Genomic DNA, 11,287 nt, shown 5'->3' on the forward strand with positions numbered 1-11,287 from the left:
CGCACTAAAGAAAATATACAGGTGACAGTTTAAGTACATGAAAAATGGTCAACATCATTAATCATTAGGGAAATGCAAATTGTTGTACATAAATACAGGGGAATTTTGTTTAGCACTAAGAAGGAATGAACTACTGACTCCAAGGCTCAGTCTCAAACTAATTATACTGAGTGAAAGAACCAGACCAAAAAGAGAACATACTGTGTTATTCTATTTGAAAGGAAAGTGAAGAACTGGGAGATGGACAAGCAAGAAATGAAAGACGGAGACCAGGCAGAGATACACACGAGAGTTTATTTGTCAGAGCTCACAAATAAAGGCCATCTCTCCATAGACGGAGAGAGGCCCCAAGATGTTCACATGTTCAGCTTTTGTGGGGTAGACCATGGGAATGGGGGTGGGGGGAGTCTGGGTAAGAGGAAGCACAGGAAAATGAAACTTATCTCATGAGATGGTGATTAACATTTAAGATGGCTGCTCGAATGTTAAATCAATACACTATAATATTGATATAGAATTCAAGAAATGCAATTGAATGGATTAATAGATTGGAGGATGGTTCAAATATGGTGTGTGTGGTGGGGAGGGGGGAGAGGTCAAAAATAACTTAGAGAATGTGACCTGAGGGGCTGGGGTTGTGGCTCAGTGGCAGAGTGGTTGCCTAGCACATGTGAAGCACTAGGTTCAATCCTCAGCACCACATAAAAATAAATAAATAAAATAAAGGCAGCCGGATGCAGTGGCACACACCTATAATCCCAGTGGCTTGGGAGGCTGAGGCAGGAGGATCACGAGTTCAAAGCCAGTCTCAGCAACAGCAAGGCGCTAAGCAATTCAGTGAGACTCTGTCTCTAATAAAATAGAAAATAGGGCTGGGGGGCTGGGGCTGTAATTCAGTGGCAGAGCGTTTGCCTAGCATGTGTGAGGCACTGGGTTCAATCCTTAGCACCATATAAAAATAAATAAACAAATAAAATAAAGGCATGCTGTCCATCTACAACTACAAAAAAGAAAGAAGAAAGAAAGAAAGAAAGAAAGAAAGAAAGAAAGAAAGAAAGAAAGAAAGAAAGAAAGAAAGAAAGAAAGAAAATAAATAGGGCTGGGCTAGGGTTGTGGCTCAGTGGTTGAGTGCCCCCTGAGTTCAATCTCCATTACCCCTACCCCAAGAAAAGGCATTGTGCCCATCTACATACATTTGACCTAAGCAACCAGATACATGGGGTTACCAACATGATAAAGCAAAGACTGTGGGAGGTGCTATAGTTTTAGGGACAATGTCAGGAACTGAGTTATAGATGTGTTGAGTTTGAGAATGATTATTAGACATTTAAGAGAGGATGTCAAGTACAAAGTTTGATGTGAGATTCTGGAGATCAGGAGAGAGAACTAGCCTGGAGATATAAATTTGGGAGCCTAACTCCAGGACTTTCACTCTTAACCACTAATATATATCAGTACCTGAATATTGATATGGCTTCCCTAACTGGCCACCCTGCCTCCTGCTTTTACCCATTTCCATCCATCTTCCCTGCCTTCCCTGCTAGAAAGGTCCTTCTCAACTGCAAAAAAAGACCATATGACGTCCATGATTAAGAACAAAGGAGAAAGAGAAGAGAAAGAAAATTTTCAGTACTGACCCAATCCCTTAGGAATAAAGTCCCATCGTCCTAACTCAGCACCCTGGAGCTTTTGTGTCATGTTACTTGCCTCACCAACTGACCCTGCCACCTTAATTCTCTCCTCTACCTGTAAACAATTAAAAAATCTCCCTATGATCCAGCATTCCCAAATGCTAGCAGTTCCTCATGCTCCCACTCTGCCTTTAATCAATAAATCTCAATACCACCACCCCCCTTTTCTTCCTAGGAATATTCTGTCTTGCCATCTGTCAAAATTTAGCTCAAACATCCCTAGGTTTGGGTACCCATAACTCCACTTGTATAACTCTCATGTAGAATTTATGCAACTTTCTGCCACATCTATCTGTCTCACATGCAAGGCCTTTAGAAGTCAAAATAGTGGATACCCTGAGGTGGAAAGTGGCTGGGGGAAGACACAGTTGGACCTTCTAGAATGCTGATCAGAATCTGTTTCTTTACTCGAGTATGTTCCATTTGTGAAAACTCATCAAATTGTCCGTAAGTTTTGTGGAATCTTGTGTGTGTGTGTGTGTGTGTGTGTGTGTGTGTGTGTGTGTGTGAGAGAGAGAGAGAGAGAGAGAGAGAGAGATACATACTAGAATAAAGGCAAACCAGATGGTAAGAAAAAAGTAAGGAAGTAAACTATAACATTCAGGTGATAATTACCTTTAGAGTAAAGAGAAGGAGATACAATTGATAAGTCACCCAGAATACTTCTAGTTTCCTAAACTGTGTGGTTGTTATATAGGTATTTAATTTATAATTATTCTTAATTAATAGATATAAGATTTTATACTTTTCTGTAGGTATATATATTTACCATTAAAATGTTTTTTAAAGTATATAGCTTCCAGGATATAGTTGTAAAGAAAATACTTCAAAAACAAAAGCAAAGTGTAACAGAGGATCCATAGTATACTACTTTGTGTGGAAGAAAAGTAAAAATGAGAAATACATATATTGTTCATTGTGCAGACAGAAACACAGCAAGGGTAAATCAGAAACTAGTGAAGGTATGGAATGGGGTGAAAAAGATGAGAGGATGGGAGTACAGCAGGTAGGGAAGTGATATTTCTCTCTGAGTATAATTTTTGTATAGTTTTAAGTTTAAATCATGTTGATGTATCATATAATCAATCAACAAAAATAGGGAAAAAGAAAATAGAAAGCAAGCAGAAACAAAGGAGCTTATTTCAAGTGAATAATGGGACTATACTGAAAGGGGAAAAACCAAAAGAACTGTAAATAGATAGTCCTAGTTAGTAGCTTTATTTTTTAGTAGTGGTGTGGTTTGCCAATTCTGAAACTGCTGAGTATATATTCTCATGTTACTGAAGAGGGTCTGAGAAGGAGACTTCAACTCAGGATGACAGTCCTTCTTGACAAATGTGGCAGAAAGGAATTTCAAGATATGTCAGATAGAGGCACAGAGATTTATTCAGGAAAGCAAGGAGTACAAATTCAAGGGAGAATGCAGGCCATCTTGAGAATGAGAAGCAGACTTTTGGGATCTCAGACTCTTCTTTTTAAAGGAAACTTTGTGAGGGGTGGGCATGGAAGGTATGTGAAAATGACATCAGTCTCATGATCACAGGTGGTTTGTGGTGGTCTGGCAGTTTTCAATAGATGATTCTGGGAATGTGTCCTACATTATAAGTATTTTTAAATCTCCCTTTGTTCAGTCTATTAAAAATTACATTTATTTGTGGGGTAATTAACACTGCACAGGGCATTTTTTTTTTTTGTACTGGGAATAAATCCAGGCACTTAACCACGGAGCCACATCCCTAGCCTTTTTTTTTGTATTTTATTTAGAGACAGGGCCTTACTAAGTTACTTAGGACCTCACAAGTTGCTGAGTCCGGCTTTGAACTCACTATCCTCCTACCTCAGTCTCCCAAGCTGCTGGGATTACAGATGTGTGCCACCATGCTCGGCTGCACAGGGCAATTTTTATAAATAGGTGGAATTTCCAGTAACTTTAAGATTATGAGTGAAGATTCTTAGATTTCCCAGAAATTTTAGATTGGCAGGTCTGGGACAAAAGCTATCTTAGGGAGTGACCAGCCTGGGAAGAATACTGGCTTTGGGAGTGAAGGTATGAAGAACTTTAGTACAAGACTTTCAGATTTAAGTTATAATCATCTTGTCCTTCCTTTTGTCTCCTTTCTATCCTACATAACTAGACTTGAACAAATATATAAATTCACTGTGGATAATGGGAGCTCGGTTTCTATCAGAGCTAGAATGAACCTTGTAATTTAGAATTGGAATTAAAATATCAGTATGAGCTCGTGGTCTTCAAGGAGATACAGAGATTAGATTGACAGATGATAGATGAATAGGTGGGTATATGGAAGGGTGGATGGTTGCATGGATAGACAGACCAACTGACAGATAGATAGGTGATATGTGTAGGAATATCCTAGCTCCACTGAAATGGCCTAGAAATAAGAGCAACAAGAGCACACCTAGTGCCCATATCTTGGTACCTTTACCCAAAAGAATTAAGACTGAATTACAAAGTAAGCCTGGAACATTTTGCTGTTGAAAGAAAGAAAGAAAGAAAGAAAGGAAGGAAGGAAGGAAGGAAGGAAGGAAGGAAGGAAGGAAGGGAGGGAGAGAGAGAGAGAAAGAATAAATGTTCAAAGAATAATGGAGTGTAATAAAAGAACACAAAGGAAAGTTCAAGCGGACTCCCCAGGGTTGAAGTTTTACCTCAGTGGTCAAATGCTTGCCTAGTATGCATGAAGCTCTGTGCTTGATACTTAGTACCACCAAAAAAAAAAAAAAACACAATAATTCTAGAATAAATATTGAATTTAGTGGTTTATAGCCCATTGAATAAAATAAGAATCCACAAATTCATGTGATAAAATTGACTAAATTAATGAATAAATAAATGGGGGAGAAAACCTTTTTTATTGTAGAATGTGAACTAATAAATGTATAAGGAATAATGGAATTAGAAAAGCACCATTTGGCACCTACTAAAGTAGTCATTGTTTCAGGCAAGTGCAAAGGGATTATGAGAGAGCAAGGGGAACCTATGGCTTTTTATTCCATGCACTTCTGAGTTATTCAAGCATCTCACAATGTGCATGTTGACATGCATTGCTTGTGTAATTAAAATATGTATAATTTCTGTCATGCAGAGGGACAAATGTTTGTCACTGTCAGTGCTCACTGCAAGATACTAGAGATAAATAAGTTGCACTAAGGCGCTACCCAAGGAGCGCTGTCTGCTGAGAGTCAGAGATAAGAGCAGCAGCCCTAATTAACTGTTACACGGAAAAATACACTAGAACATGGTGATAAGTAAAATCTTGCCTGACTACCTCAGCACAGTGCTGGGAATAGGAACTCAATAGATGCTTGCAGAAAGGGTAAAGCGACATATACAGTCAGATAGCTTTGCATAAGAAAGGAAGAAATACAGAATACAAGTTATCATCTTATGCATCTATAAGGTGTATAGTATCTGTATAGAAATAGATAAACACTGAAGAATAAGCCAAAAATGAATTAAAATATTAGCCTCTGAGGGAGGAGGCTTAACAGGGAATAAGTGACATTGCTCTGGATAAATCTTATATAGTTATATAGCTGAGACCTGGGAAATGTAAAAAATGTTTTACATATTTCAACTTCAATTCGATTTTTAAAAATCAACCCCTAAAAATTTTTTAAAAAAGAACTTGAATGAATAAACCTAACTATACCACATTGGTAACATAACTTCCAGAGATGATAAATGTACTATTTCCAGCAACTTTAGAATACAGTGTCTCAAGACCCATGCATACCATACCCATAGTGGAATATAATTCAAAAATAAATAGAAATACTTAGAAATCTTAGACTTCTTTGGAGGGTCTAATTGTTAGTAGAAATACTGATTTTATTAGTTTAATGCAAAGAAAGCATTAAATAGATGTTAGGAACCACGATTTTCAGAGAAAATGAAGGATAAAATTTTTAAATTACTTAAACACTTTGGAATATTAATTTTGAATTGTAAATATCAATATGGTCTAATTACATTTTGCTTCTTTCACAAAAGATTTCCTTAATGCTAGGGCCTCTGGGTACCTTTCATATTCTATTTCTTGAGCTGAGCATGGGTGTTTGATTTTTAATTATTTGTTAATCTGTATCCATAAGCCTTAAGCACATTTCCATCTATACCTTACATTTCACAATTTAAAAAGTCAAATTTTTTAAAAAGTAGAATTGGATAATAAAACATGATATTCTTTCAACTGAGTGCAGCCTGGACTGGCTAAGGAATCCACAGCAGCCCCACAAAGGTCCTTTGCCCACTGGATGGCAGAGTACCATCATGTCAGAGAAAGGAACAGGAGAAAATAATAAACTTCTTAAATTGTCTAAAACATGTTTATCTTTCTGCCTCTTCAGAATGGTAAACAGAGGGACACAGACAGAAGGGAATCCATGCTTTTTCATTCCTAGAATGTTGGACTGAATTCAAAACAGGGGCCTGTGTCTGTAAGCATATGACTAAGTTCCCTCTGTCTTCTCCCCCTCCTGCTTGCCTGTTGACTTATTTGTGCTCATCTCATAGAGACAGGCCATTTTGGAAAATCCTTTCTTTCCACTGCCAATGGGGGAAAGCTGATCCCCTCCTCTCTAGAAGGGTGGGGTCTTGGGCCCATCTGGCTTCTCCTATCTCCTGTGCAAGCCATTCCTTCCTCATCTCTCTTACTCAACGTTGCCCATCACCTCACCAGAACACTCCTTTCTCTTGAGGGCCTTGGAATGTCATGGGTGGAGGCTGAGGCCAAACTGAGATATCAGGAGTCCAGGTCAAGATCTCTGTCTTAGTAATGAAGTCTAAGATCCTTAGACTGGCAATCAGAGTTTGATCCTCCCTCATCAGGCCACATCTAATTGCTTCCACTGTGCTCCAAACACATTTTGCCTTCTGGGATTTCCAAGTCTTTGTGTGGGCTATTTCACTCCCTCAAGTACCTTTTGTTTCTTATTTAATTAAGAGTTACATGATACTGATTATGTCTTTACCCTCTTCTGAATACTTTGCAGATATTATCTCCTTTATTTTCACAATCTTACATAGTAAGAACTATTATTACTCCCATTTAACAGACAAGGAACTTGAGGCACAATGAAGGTAAGAGGCATGATTTAAAACCCAAGCAGTCTGGGACCAGAGTCAGTATACCTAGCCACTTACACTATACTGCCTCTTAAGCTTCTTCCAACTCACTTCCACTTCTTCTACACACTTATCTTGGATATTAATACCTAACCCCACTCTGCCCCTGATTTTGTGCTTCCACACGTCCTGGTTCCCACCTTTGCCTCATGTTATGATGAAACAATCTAATTGCCTCTTTGATTTTTTCATTTTTAAAAATGTTTGTGTGTGTGGTGCTGACAATGGAAAAGAGGGCTTCATGCATGCTAGGCAAGTGCTCCACCACCAAGCGACACTCCCAGACCCAAAACTTTTTAAAATTGAAGTAAAACACACATAAAGAAAAATACTCAAGACATAAATGCAGAGTTCTCAACTAATCATTCCTAAGTAACCACTCATGTAATCAGTACTGAAATAATAAATCAGAACATTTCCAGCATGCCAGAAAGTCTTTTAGGGCCTCCTACTCAGTCCCTCAACAGTAATCAATATTCTGATTTATTTCACCATAGATTAGCTTTGTCTGTTTTAGAACTTTATACATGGAATCATATTGCCGGGTTTCTATTCTCGCGACTAAAAGGCTCAGGGGTCACTCTAGTTAAACTGGGCTAACTGGGCTGCACGAAATAACCACACAAGAGACACAAATACCTTTTTCTTTGGGGTTGCTATGACGGCTCCTCTGACCTTAAGGGTCTGCAGAAAGAGAGAGAGAGAGAGAGCACTCACTGACCCCTTTTATTGAGGAGAAGCTATTCAAATGAGGCAAGGGGTCAGGTTTCAGGGGGCTGAGTCTATCTTCATGATGTCCACTGTCAGCAGGTTGACTGACACCTGGGTAGGCCACACCCAAGGGCACAGTAAGAGGAGGGGACACACACAAGGCACTTCCATGGAAGATTCTATCCTAAACAGGGCAAGGGGTTATATTACAAAGGAACAGGTGAACATAGCTTCACCCATGGGGCTGTAGGAAGACACACCCATTTCTGTGACTAAGGGCCTCAGCACCCAGCTGGGGAGTGTAACTCAGTCACCCATAAGGTTGGCCTCCCACATCATATAGCATGTATTTTTTTGAGTCTGGTTTATTCTGCTCCACATAATGTTTGAGGGATTCATCCATATTATTGTATGCAGTACAATGGGTCATTTCTTCTAGTTGATGTGTAGTATTCCATTATGTGAATATACCACAATTTATCATTCTCCTGTTGATAGCATTTGGATTGTTTCCAATTTGTGCTGTTACAAATAGTGGCTTTATGAATATTATTGTATTTTTTTAGTTAGCATATCCAGTCCTGTGTGACTTAATGACAGGATTAAATTCTAAGAGAAGCCTGGTGCAATAGTGCATTCCTGTAATCCCAGACACTCAGGAGGCTGAGGCAGGAGGACCACAAGTTCAAGGCCAGCCTCAGCAACTTAGCAAGGCCCTAAGCAACTTAGTGAGATCCTGTCTCAAAATAAAAAATAAAAAGGGCTGGGGATGTAGTTCAGTGATTATATGCCCCTAGGTTCAATCCCCAGTACCAAAACCAAAAACACAAAAACAAAACAAAACAAAAAAAAAAAGAAAACATAAGAAAATGTTTTATAAAGTTCTAAGAGATGCATTAGACAATTTTGTCATTGGATAAACCAAGATGGCTATGATGTCACTGGGCAATTGTATATGTAGTCAGTTGTTGACAGCACATGACTGTACAAGCATTTCTGACAGGCCCATACCTAAAAGTAGAATTGTTAGGTTATGAATTGTGCATATGGTCCCCTTTAGTAAATACTGGTAAGCAGTTTTGAAAGTGGTAATATCAATTTATATTTTCATCAGCACTGTGTGAGAATTTTATTCATTCTATATTCTCACCAATACTTTATATTGTCTTTTTATTTATGGCAATTCTAGTGGGTTGGGGAGGGTTTGTTCATTTTGTTTTGTGTAGTGCTAGGGATGAAACCAGGGCTTCACACATGTCAAGCAAGTGCTCTACCACTGAACTATACCACCAACTCCAATTTTAGACTACCAGTGAGGTTGAGCACATTTTCTTAAGTTGTATATTCTATTTTGTAAGGTCTCTGTTCAAGTGTTTTGACTGTTATTCTATTGAGTTATCAGTCTTTTCTTATTGATTGGTAAGAGTTCTTCAGATATTCCAGATATGCATCTTTTATTGGATATATGTGCAAATATTTTCTCCCATTCTGTAACTTACCTTTTTATTCTCTTAATGCTACATTTTGAGGGACAAAAGTCTTAAATTTTAATGTAATTTAATGTGTTGATCCTTTATTTTATGGTAGGTAACTCCTTCCTGTCTTGAGTCTTTTCTCACCCCATTTTATACAGATATTGTCCTATGTCATATTTTTAAAAGCTTTATTGTCTTGCCTTTTATATTTTTCTCAATATTTAGCAAATTGATTTGGGGATGTTTGTGTGAGGCAGGGATCAAGGTACATTTTATGGGCTGGGATTGTGGCTCAGCGGTAAAGTGTTCACCTAGCACGTGTGCGGCCCTGGGTTCAATCCTCAGCGCCACATAAAAATAAATAAATAAAGGTATTGTGTCCAACTACAACTAAAAAATAAATATTTTTTTTTCTTTTTTTTTATTGATTATTTATCGCATTACATAGTTCATGATATATCATCTTTCATACATTAGACTCAAATTGTGAAAAATAAATATTTTTAAAAAGATACATTTTATGTGAATATCCAACTAATCTGAAAACACTTATTGAGAAGACTGACCTTGCCGATTCTGAAGAGCCAACTTCATCATAAATCAAGTGACTTAGTTCATTTACTGAACTCTATTGTCTTCCATTAGTCTATTTATTTATCCTTGCAGCAAAACTGCCCTATTGGTAGCTTCATAAGTCTTAGTAGCTGGTAGAGGAAACCTTTTCTTGTTTTGACTATTCTTTGCCTTTTGCAATACTAAAGAAAAATTACAATTGGCTTATCAAATTACACATGCACACACACACATAAATATGTTGGGATTTTCATTAGAATTTCAACAACTCTATTACTTTTGGAAGCTTGTATATCATTACAATTCTTGAACATAGCATATTGCTCCATTTATTTAAGTTGTGTTTAATTTTTCAATGATGTTTTATAATTTGCTGTATATAGGTCTTGCACATTTTTCATTAGTTTTATTACTAGATATTTGGTAGATTTTGATGCTCATATAAATGATGTCTTCTTTTCTCAATTTTTCTCTTTATTACTGGTATACAGAAAATACTGGTTTCTTTTCTTTGTGGTGCTGGGGATCAAACCCAGGGCCCTGTGCATGCTAGACAAGTACTCTACCACAGATCTATACTCCCAGTCCTAAAGAACTAACTTTTTATATTGATCCATGTCTCACAACCCTGACAAATTTACTTATTATAAGTAAATTTTTATGTAACCTTTTGTATTTTCTATACACAAAAATCACATCATCTATAAATATTTGTATATTTATCTTTCTTTTCTAATCCTGTGTCTTTTATTTGTCTTGCTTTAATGCACTGAGCAGGACCTCCAGCACAATTTGAATGAAAAGACTATAGTGGGCATCCTTGTTTTATTCCCAACTTAGAAAACATTCAACATTTTCCTGTTAGGTATGATATTTACTACAGCTTTAAAAGTAATTTCCCTTATGTTCTTAGCAAACTTATGCTTGCTAATTTTTTTTGTCATGATGGGTTTCTTTACTTTTTTTTTTTTTTTTTGCATCTGTTCAAACAATCACATGATTTTTCTCCAATCCCTCGAGAGATTTGTGTAAAATTAGAAAATTAGTGGTCTTTTTTTTTCTTTAAATGCTTTGTAGAATTTACTATTTATGGTATCTGGGCCTGCAGGATTCTTTGTAGAAAGCTTTTTAATTATAAATTCAACTTATTTAATAGTTATAGGATTGCTCGGAGTCTATTTTTTTTTTTTTTTGGTGAGTTATAGTGAACTGCATTTTTTCCAGGAATTTTTAAATTGTATTGAAATTTTCAAATTTGCCAGTATAAAGTTCTTTCTAATACCATCTTATTAAATTGTAATGTCTCTGTGACCTGTACTGTAGTGCCCCCATTTGTTCCTGATACTTTTTTTAATGTGCCTTCTGTATTTCTTTTCTAAATAAGTCTCAGGGATTTATCATTTTCTAGATTTTTAGAACCAACTTTTAGTTTTATCGATCCTTTCTGTTATTGTTCTAGTTTGTATTCATTGACCTCTGTCTTATCCCTACTATGACCCTCCAAATAAAATTTGCTAATTTTTCGAATTTCTTGAGATGTATTTCCAGCCATTCTTTTAAAATAATATATAAATTTAAAGCTATAAGTTTCTCCCAAAACACAGACCTAGTGGCATCCCTCAGAATTTCAGATATATATATATTTTTTCAGAGACAGACAAGTGTTTATTTAAGAAAGCAGAGACACATTG

The sequence above is a fragment of the Spermophilus citellus genome (genome assembly GCF_964194105.1).
Source record: "Spermophilus citellus genome assembly, chromosome: X".
In the NCBI taxonomy this organism is placed as follows: domain Eukaryota; kingdom Metazoa; phylum Chordata; class Mammalia; order Rodentia; family Sciuridae; genus Spermophilus; species Spermophilus citellus.